Source organism: Magnolia sinica, chromosome 3, assembly GCF_029962835.1.
Source record: "Magnolia sinica isolate HGM2019 chromosome 3, MsV1, whole genome shotgun sequence".
In the NCBI taxonomy this organism is placed as follows: Eukaryota; Viridiplantae; Streptophyta; class Magnoliopsida; order Magnoliales; family Magnoliaceae; genus Magnolia; species Magnolia sinica.
Genome location: NC_080575.1, coordinates 397257 through 406701, shown reverse-complemented (window position 1 = coordinate 406701; position 9445 = coordinate 397257). Strand labels below are relative to the sequence as shown.

At 38.7% G+C, this 9445-nt stretch overlaps 2 long non-coding RNA genes across 3 annotated transcripts; both read left to right on the top strand.

Annotated features, from left to right (window-relative positions):
- The first annotated feature begins 3716 nt into the window (after window positions 1-3716).
- Window positions 3717-5436, top strand: LOC131239178 (uncharacterized). The gene is made up of 3 exons (XR_009168078.1): window positions 3717-4069; window positions 4213-4389; window positions 5175-5436. It is a non-coding gene; the product is annotated as an uncharacterized LOC131239178 (long non-coding RNA).
- Window positions 5437-6189: 753 nt separating this feature from the next.
- Window positions 6190-7359, top strand: LOC131239179 (uncharacterized). Of its 2 annotated transcripts, XR_009168080.1 has the most exons (3): window positions 6190-6275; window positions 6997-7073; window positions 7275-7359. It is a non-coding gene; the product is annotated as an uncharacterized LOC131239179 (long non-coding RNA). The 2 variants fall into 2 exon arrangements; XR_009168079.1 differs by having other exon boundaries at window positions 6196-7073.
- The last annotated feature ends 2086 nt before the right edge of the window (window positions 7360-9445 follow it).

Here is a 9445-nt window from a genome sequence, read left to right as displayed (position 1 = left end):
GAATCGGGTGTAAGTTGGGTTAGGTTGGGTTGCTGGGTTGAGTCAACTGCAAGTTAGGTGCTGGGTTGGGTTGGGTTGGGAGCAGGATTGACTCGATTCGAGGTAACCTCACCTCGGCTCGATCCATTAGCTTGACTCGAAAGGTTTGGCAAATAAGCCAGACTCCAATGGTAAGCTCGAGGCCGAGCTCAAGCTCGAGCTTGAACTCAAGGAGAGCACGGACAAGTCAAGTCGATCTTGGCTCACCTCGACTCGATTGGGCTCCATGTACAGTCTTCACGTTGGGTACAAGAAAATACCCACATTTCTGGGCTATTATTTCACTCATATCTGCACCTGCTAATGGGTGGGAGACTGGGAGCGGAATAGGTGTGGCCTGTGGGGCACACCTTGATGCATTTATTGTATATCCACACCGTCCATCAATTTTTCTAGTTCAGTTTTGGACATGAGGTAAAAAATGACGCAGATCCAAATTTCAAGTGGAGTATACTAAAAGAAACAGTAGTGATGGAGCATCCTACAACTAAAAACTTGTTCGGATCCACCGTAATGTTTAAATAATATTTATTTGACATCTAACCTGTTGATAAGGTCACAAAAAGCTGGATGGAAGGGAAAATCCAAAACTTGTGTGGCCCAAAAAAGCTTTTAATGGCCAGTCACCAGTGTTTTCTAAGTCACGGTCCACCTGAGATAAAGATCTGCTTTATTTTTGGGTTCATTCCCTAAATGGATCTACGGCCAGAAAAGCATCCAGGGGCTCGTGGCAAGGGTCGCACCGTTCATGTATGGCCTGGAATGAACACCGTGTCCCAAGCCTTTAATACGCAATGCTTAAAATACCAGATTTTTTCAGCAGAATATAAAAAACTATGCATTTTGTTTTTGTTCAGGACAAAATTCCTGACAAGGAGACGTGTGCGTACCAAGCACCGAGTAATTGCAGTAAGCCGAGTACACTCGTGGGGAGATCCATCCGGTTCATCAGATGGGTTGATCAAAAGCATCAGCAACCCTCAAAAGAGTGGACGGTTAAAACTTTTCCAATTTAGAGCACCTTAAAGAAAAAAATCAGTGGTTGCCTAAAATTAGAGAAAGAGTATGCGCAATGCAACACCAGAGGCACATGATATGTACCATTAGATTATAATTCCAACTAAAAATTATAAAAATATATGATCATTGTGAAGATTTACGGAAAAGTTTTGTTCTATTATCATTTCTTACTCAAAAATTTTAAATTTGCATAATAATAGGTTGTATTTGTCCTAACCCGCTAGTTTGATTGAAATTCTAAATTTTCTATTTCTTTGTATTTAATGATTCATTGTGACTTTTGTTTAAAATTTTATCTCCTCAATCTATTTTATGATTTTTCAATTTTCCTTGCTAAATCAGATCTTCACTCATATGAGAAGAAATCAATTTTCTAATACCTGCTTTTGTTTTCAAGAGTAACATAGTATTAAAGAATCTACTAATGTTATTTAATGAAAATTCTAACACTAATATTTAATTAGGTTATCGTTGACACTAGTAAATTTTAATATGACCACAGTTTGTTTGTGTGTTTCATGGGAGTTGAGAGACACGAACCATCTAAATTCTACTACTAATATTGAATTATTTTAGTTTTTATATATGCTTTTGTTTTTAGGAGTAATATAATTTTCCCTATCGTGACATTGCAAAACCTATGTATGAAGTGGATTTGTCACACCCATATCTGTGGGCCCCACACAGCTTCCCACCACAGGAATGAGGCAATCTGTGTCCACTTCCCCTAGTGGTGACGAAGCACATAGTCTGCGTCAACACGTCACATGTCCGAGCCCCTATAAGATGAGGCGAGCGGTGATCATCTTGCAGACGTGCGCCTCTAGTGAAGCCTGGCAGGTGAGGCGGTGGATCCAAACCGTCTATCCAGTGGTTAGTGCTTGGATGGCCTCAGGTTGAAAAACATTTAAACCGGACAATTCTGCCCATGAAGATAGGCCCACTAGTTGGAAGGCAAAAATCCATCTCCATCCATCCACATGTCATTCACTTGGCTAGAATTATATGACTATAGCTTTTGGGGGTCTGGCCTATCTAAGGTAAGGCTTCATAGATAAATGGTCCAGATCTTGTACACGTATGCAACGTGCATACGTGCATCCATAGCATGATTGATAACTTGGATACTTTCAATGGGTGGAATGGAAGGGAGCTCTCTGATTGCTCGGGAGTCGGAACTTCCCATTGGAGGGTTAGATTTCATCCACCCGGTAGAAATTATTATCATCATTATTATTATTTTTCCTTTCTATTGCCTGAGCCATCCAAAATGGCCCCAACCATGTTAGCGGTTCGCATTACCGAACAATGGTCGTAACGACTCGATGTAGACAATTGGTCTTTTTTAATTTTTTAAAGCCGGGGCCAGGCACTACGGTTTGCGTTTGCAACTGCTTACTAGATTGTGGCAACTTTTCCAACGTACACGTAGCATGTGGTCACCAATCTGCACCGTCCAAATTACGGGCTTCATTGTGGATGGGCCATTGACCAAAAACCACATTAACAAACGAGGCTGGATCCAATAGTATGTTTGGTAAGTTAAGCTCAACGTACAAGTCAATGTGTGGTGCCCACCATGACGTATGCATGACATCCAATCTAACCATTATGTGTGAGCCCTCATGTTGTTATTAGAAAATAAATACCAGGCGTCCATCATTTGCGCAGTACAGGGTCAAGGGACAAAATTGGATGGTCAAAATCATGTGTGTGACATCCAGTCCGTCCATCATTTGCACCATTTCATATTAGTACACGATCCCAAAACTCATGGCGACACCCACCGCTGAAACATTCCTGGGGCCCTCCACGATACTTACATGCCATCCAACCTGTTGAAAAGGAGAGGCATGCAAGGATGGAGGACAAAACCAAATATCATCCTAAGCTAAATCAACGATAGGCCCAGTAAGATTTCATTCGTAGGTGGCCCTATTTCCAGTTCTCTGTGTGGGGGTGGGCCTACTTGAGGTTTAGATTGGCATTCTAAATGACGGACGAAGTGGATGTCACTCACACATTACAGTGGACCCCACAGAGGCTTTTTTTTGGTTGCACAGGATCTCTATAAGAAATTTGCGTCTTGATATTTGGGCCACAAAGTTTCCCATGTCTCTCAATCCAAACCGTCCACTATGTAAGATCCTGACACTCTCTTATTTAGCCTGTTGAATTCGGCTACTGACCGTTTTCTTTCTAGCAACCCATTTTATCGGCAGAGGTGGCGAGGAACCGTCTTGTCGGGCTATTCCCATTCCACCATGGACCCACAATTTGGATGGTCGGGATAACCGTACACATGTTTGGTAGACGGTAAACGGTTGCAAACATACATGATACAGAGACCGTCATTCCGTTGGAAACGGAAAGTATCCGTTGGCGCCTTCCAGCTGGCTGTGACCGTTGGTGCCTTCCAGCTGGCTGTGACCGTTGTGTTGATATGGGTTTGAAACGGGCGCGGATTAGGTACTTTCCCCGCCTGTTCCAAGCTCGGGGCAGGCGGACGATCTGAGGGCAACTGAGGGTCCAACGTGACGTTTGAATTTAATCCACACCGTCCATCCATTTTTCCATATCATTTTAAATTATTAGCACAAAAATAGAGAATATCAAAGGCTTAAATGGACCACAAGGTGGGGATTAAATTCCTACCTCTCGCGCGATCTCTCCAAAAGCTTCTCCTATTCAATTCAATGGCATCAACAATCAGGTCAAAACGCCTTGTTTTCCTTGCCTTGCAGCTTCAATGGTTGCAGAGGGATCAACCCATCTTTCATCCGTCCGATTCTAGGAAGCTCTCCATCTCTAATGGGAGCTCTCTCTGGAGCGCTCTCTCTCTCTCTCTCTCTCTCTCTCTCTCACCTATACTCTGATGGGAGTTCACCTTTTTTATCCGATCTTGAGCAGCTCTGAAAGAAGGTCGAACCAGACGGTAACCGCTGATCTAGATGAGACCCTCCTTGTGTCCCAAAACCCTCTTTCTCTGCTCTTTGATCCTTCTCCACTGGTAAGATTTCGATCTTCTCATTCCTCAATAGGTTCTTTCCTCTCCAATCTTTTCGAAATCTGTATGCATCCAAATCGTTGAGTGTAAAATCAATCCTATTGCGTTCATCTATCTTTGATTTTTTATTTCTCTTCTCATTTCAGGTTTTCTGATGCCCTATTAATGGCTCTATTTTTATATATAGAGAAGCAGAGGCAACCATCAATCATCTCTCACCATCACCTTCATCTAATCTCTCTTCTCTGATTTCAACGGCCTCTGATCATATCCCATGGGATTTCTGTGTATTTCTCTAGAAAGAGCCTTGGAAATGTCATAAGGTATGGGATTTCTCCGATTTTGATTATTATCTCTCTTCATTTCTTCAGTCTTAGATCCATTTCGGGATATTTCTCTTGAGATCTGTGTATGTGATTTGATTAGTGTTTGGAATTTCCTTCATTTTGGTTTTTTAAAAAAAAATAAAAAATTGTTGAGACGATTAGCTTTGGATTCTCAATTGAAACTTCCCTAGATCTGTTCATTAGATTGGGTTTCCCTTCTGATTCTTTTGATATTTGTTTTTTTTATTTTTTTGCTTGTCTTTTTATGAATGCATGTTTTGTTAGATTTGGAGAGAGGGGTGATTCTCTGATGTTAACTCATCCTCATTTACAATGAAAAGTTATACTCTAGAATTGTTGAAAATGGAGCTAATTTATGGTTCTTATCATAATTTGACTGCACATTCTCTGGAGCTGCATTTTTTTACAACAAAATAGGGAGGTATTGGAATCATGTCCAAAGCATGATTTCCCAATTTGATCCTTTTACATTTTTGAGATAAATTATTTCTATTTGATTTGAGTTCTATAAGCAACATGTGGTTTTCTTTTTCTTTTTAAAGAAAAAATTCTTCTCATTGAGAGGTTGTTGTGAGCACAAGCTAGATTGGAAATATTTATGCAACAGAATTACTGATACCCACTATGTGTATCTTGGTAAACTTTGAAATGATGCATGGCGTTGGTCTTTTGGTTGTCTTTAATTTATGTAATTAAACAATATTTCACTGTGCAAATCATTTGGTGATTTATTTATTTTTATCTGCATAAATCTCCTTCAGGATTCAAAGTCCATGCATCTGTAAGACGTAGCTTGGAGTTGATTTGGAGAATTGTAAGAGCTCATGGAAGGGACAACAAATTCATTCCTAGTTTAGAAATGAAGCTTGCCTAATTTATGCTTCATATTAGACATTTTAAATGAACTTTCAGTATCGATACTATAGGACATCAGCGATTGTAAGTCTTGGGCTGAACTATCTATCGGTGTGATATTTGTAAGTTACTTGTGATGTTTCTTATAACTTGAAATTTTTCTTTTCATCTTCTTTTGCCTTGTGGAAATTTGATTTCATCTAGATGGGAAGTAGATCCCTAAGCACATGATTAAAATTGCTTTTGAAAATGTTCTACGCTTTTTTTAAAAAACCCAACTGCTCCCTCACCTGAACATGTCATTGCTTCAATTTAGATTTTGTGCAGTTATGGTCTGGGAGCAGATAGGCATTAGATATGTTGGCAGGATAAACAAATCATAATCATAATCATAATCTTTTCTTGACATGGCTGTTGTGCAATGCTCAGTACCTGTGTCCAATATCATGCAATGAGGGTATTAGATCTGTCTCAGAAATGGCCAGCCATATCCAAATAATTCATATTAAAATAATAACTAAAATTATAATTTAACAAAATATGTTAGTAATATGATCATCAACATAGCCTTCTCCACACTATATGGGGTTGTCTTTGTGTAACTTGTTTCACGAATCATATTCAGAACAGGAATTCTTGTGATTGCATGGTAAACTTTTTACCACCAGCTACTCACCTTACATCAACCCTTTCCTTTATCCTGAGTTGGGACTGGCAGGGACATATTGCTTCCAGGCAGAGCTTCAATTAGTTAGAAGATATTAATTATTAAATGCTAAGCTGTGTCCCTGTATGCAGTGATTTGGATTCAAGTGAGTCTCTTGCCTCAAGTTGTACTGTTACCCAACACCCGCATCCACACCCAGCTAAGATAGGCTTCCAAAGCAATCCTTGAGATGTTAAATGATTTTGTAACTTTTTTTGTGTCCCTGTATGCAGTGATTTGGATTCAAGTGAGTCTCTTGCCTCAAGTTGTACTGTTACCCAACACCCGCATCCACACCCAGGTAAGATAGGCTTCCAAAGCAATCCTTGAGATGTTAAATGATTTTGTAACTTTTTAAAAAAAAGTATATTAATGATATGGCTGTTCCTGGTACCTAGTTGTTGCCTTGTTGGTATTGGATACAGTTACTGTCAAATAAACCTGATTGCACTCAGCCCTTCTTTAATTTGGTAGCCCAGAGACACATCTGATTCTTAATTGTACTTGAATTAATCCTGGAGATGAAAGTTCGTTTCATAAAATTCAAAGTAAGATATTCTCAAATTTATAGTGTTACTGCATAACTAATCCTGAAATTTATAGGGTTAGTTATATCTAGCATTTGATACTTCACTCATTCTAAATTTCTTTAGAGTTCCTGGTCATGCTCTGTCATACGAGACCTTCTACATAAATTGAGTGAGTAAACATGTACAGAAATTGCATTGAAGTTGCTCATCAACAAAGACCTAAATTGAAGGAGCAAGCATGCAAGGGACCTTTTAATAGTTGATCTGCATGTATGGGAGATGGTTTGTAATCTCAGATCTTTTTCTAGAAGATGGTTGCAATATGAATCTTTGAATGTATTTTCTTGTATAGGTTTTCAATTCATCGTCCTTTCTCTTAATTGAACTGTAGTAAATCAACAACTTTTTTTTCAATCTGTTTTTGTTCTTTATGTTGATTTGTCTAAGTGGTTCTTATTGAGATAAATTTATTCTACCCCTTTCTTGTCCAAGATTTCTGCTGATGCCACTCCTAAATCATCAGATGACATCAAATAGTTTTTCATCAATCTTCTCCAATTTCTTGCAAGGTAAGTGTTCGAGATTATTCTCAATGATCCAGTGCAATTTTGATTCAATTGATGACCATATGGTACTCTTTTCAATCACTACCATGAAATGTAGAGTTGCTCTACCTGATGGTTGCAGATGATGTTCATTGTACATGCCATTTTGGCCCCCTATGCTCGCACGTACAAACTGTATTCTGATTGCTTTTGTTTCTACTGTAGGTCCTAGCCAGAGTCCAGGAAACTCTGAAGAAGCACTATCTTACAAAAGCTCTTGCAATGAAAGAGCAGGTGTGGTTTGTGGTTTGTACTGATTCTATATTCTCTGTATATACCTTGACCTTGTACTTGTGGTTGCTAACTGGTACTGGACAAGTGTTTCAGATTTTAGATTTATGGTCCAAAGAGGCCAAAGCATTAAAATTCGTACTTGGGCAGACTGCTAAGGATTGGTAGTTTAATTTCAGCATCTACTAGAATTGGAGTTGTATCTTTTGCAATTTACGGTTGTTTCTCTGTTTGCAGTTGTACTACACGTAATATTTGATAGTATTTAGCAGCAACTGGCATCGAGTATTGGTGCAGCTCTTGTGACAGTGTGGTAGGAGTCTGTAGTACTGACTCCTCTGTTGCATCTTAAAAGTAGTCCATGGGGAACTATTTGTTCTGATGAGTGCAGGACTTGCTGCATGTCATCTTAATGCTTATTGTGCATTGCCTTTGTATTCTTATTGACGAAAGAGTTACCAAAGGTGCACTTGGTGTTTTTAGGATTTGGTTCATGAGGGAGAAGAAGCATCTTTTACATCATAATTATTGCTAAGTTAGTAATAAAAACTTTCTTTGTTTTGTAGCAATTGATGATTAAGCTGCACGGCAGCAGGTGTGTTGTCAGCTCTGTAGATTTACCTGTTCCCTGCTCTGCATAGCCTTTGGTTTGCTCATTTATGATGTGGCGCTATATTTTGGTTTCATAGGTTAGTTTGAGAAAAAGTGTTCTCAATCAACAATTAATATATTGGGAGAGGAAAATACCCTTTTGTTTTTGCAGGCCTCTTCTATTAAGGTGACCAATTGTGTTCATTGATAAACAACAAGGAAAGTTAAGAGCATTGGGGCCATGGAATCTTTTTTCTTTTTCTTTCTATTATTTATTTATTTATTTATAAATCAGGATAGCTCTTGTAAGTCACAATAGGCAGGTCCAATATTCAGCAAGAACCATTCACTTTACATCCTTAGTTCTATAATCAATTTTATCCTGTATACACTTCAAAACATTCAAGATTAAAAAACAAAGACCCCCCTGCATTATCAATCAGATCTGTCCATCCATTAGACCTTAATAACGCGGAGAGAATCTACTAACGCTATTGATAGAAATTCTAATACTAACATCTACTTTGGTTGTTAAATGGCCACTCGTAGGGAGCAATGTTGTTAGATGTCCACATTGATGTGCAATGATGGTTAAATGTCCACATTGTGATCCTGGTTTCCGAGTTTGGGGTGTGACAGTTTTTATACTTGCTTTTGTTTTCTGGAGTAACATGTCATGGAAGAATCTACTAACGCTATTTAATAGAAATTCTAATACTAACATTTATTTTGGTGGTTATATGGTCAATCCTACGGAGCAATGTTGACTAGATGTTCACACTGATGGGGAATGATGGTTAAATGTCCACATTCTGAGCCTGGTTTTCGAGTTTGGGGCGTGGCAGTTTTTATACTTGTTTTTGTTTTCAAGTATAACATATCGCGGAAGAAGCTACTAACGCTATGCAATAGAAATTCTAATACTAACATCTAGTTTGGTTATTAAATGGCCACTCGTAGGGAGCAATGTTGGTTAGATGTCCACATTGTGATCCTGATTTCTGAGTTTGGGGTGTGACAGTTTTTATAATTGCTTTTGTTTTCAGGAGTAACATGTCGTGGAAGAATCTACTAACGCTATTTAATAGAAATTCTAATACTAACATTTATTTTGGTGGTGAAATTGCCAATCCTAGGGAGCAATGTTTATTATATGTCCACATTGATGGGCAATGTTGGTTAAATGTCCACATTCTCATCCTTGTTTCTGAGTTTGGGGCGTGACAGTTTTAATACTTGTTTTTGTTTTCAGGTATAACATATCGCGGAAGAATCTACTAACGCTATTCAATAGAAATTCTAATACTAACATCTACTTTGGTTGTTAAATGGCCACTCGTAGGGAGCAATGTTGGTTACATGTCCACATTGATGTGCAATGATGGTTAAATGTCCACATTGTGACCCTGGTTTCCGAGTTTGGGGTATGACAGTTTTTATACTTGCTTTTGTTTTCAGGAGTAACATGTCGTGGAAGAATCTACTAACGCTATTTAATAGAAATTCTAATACTA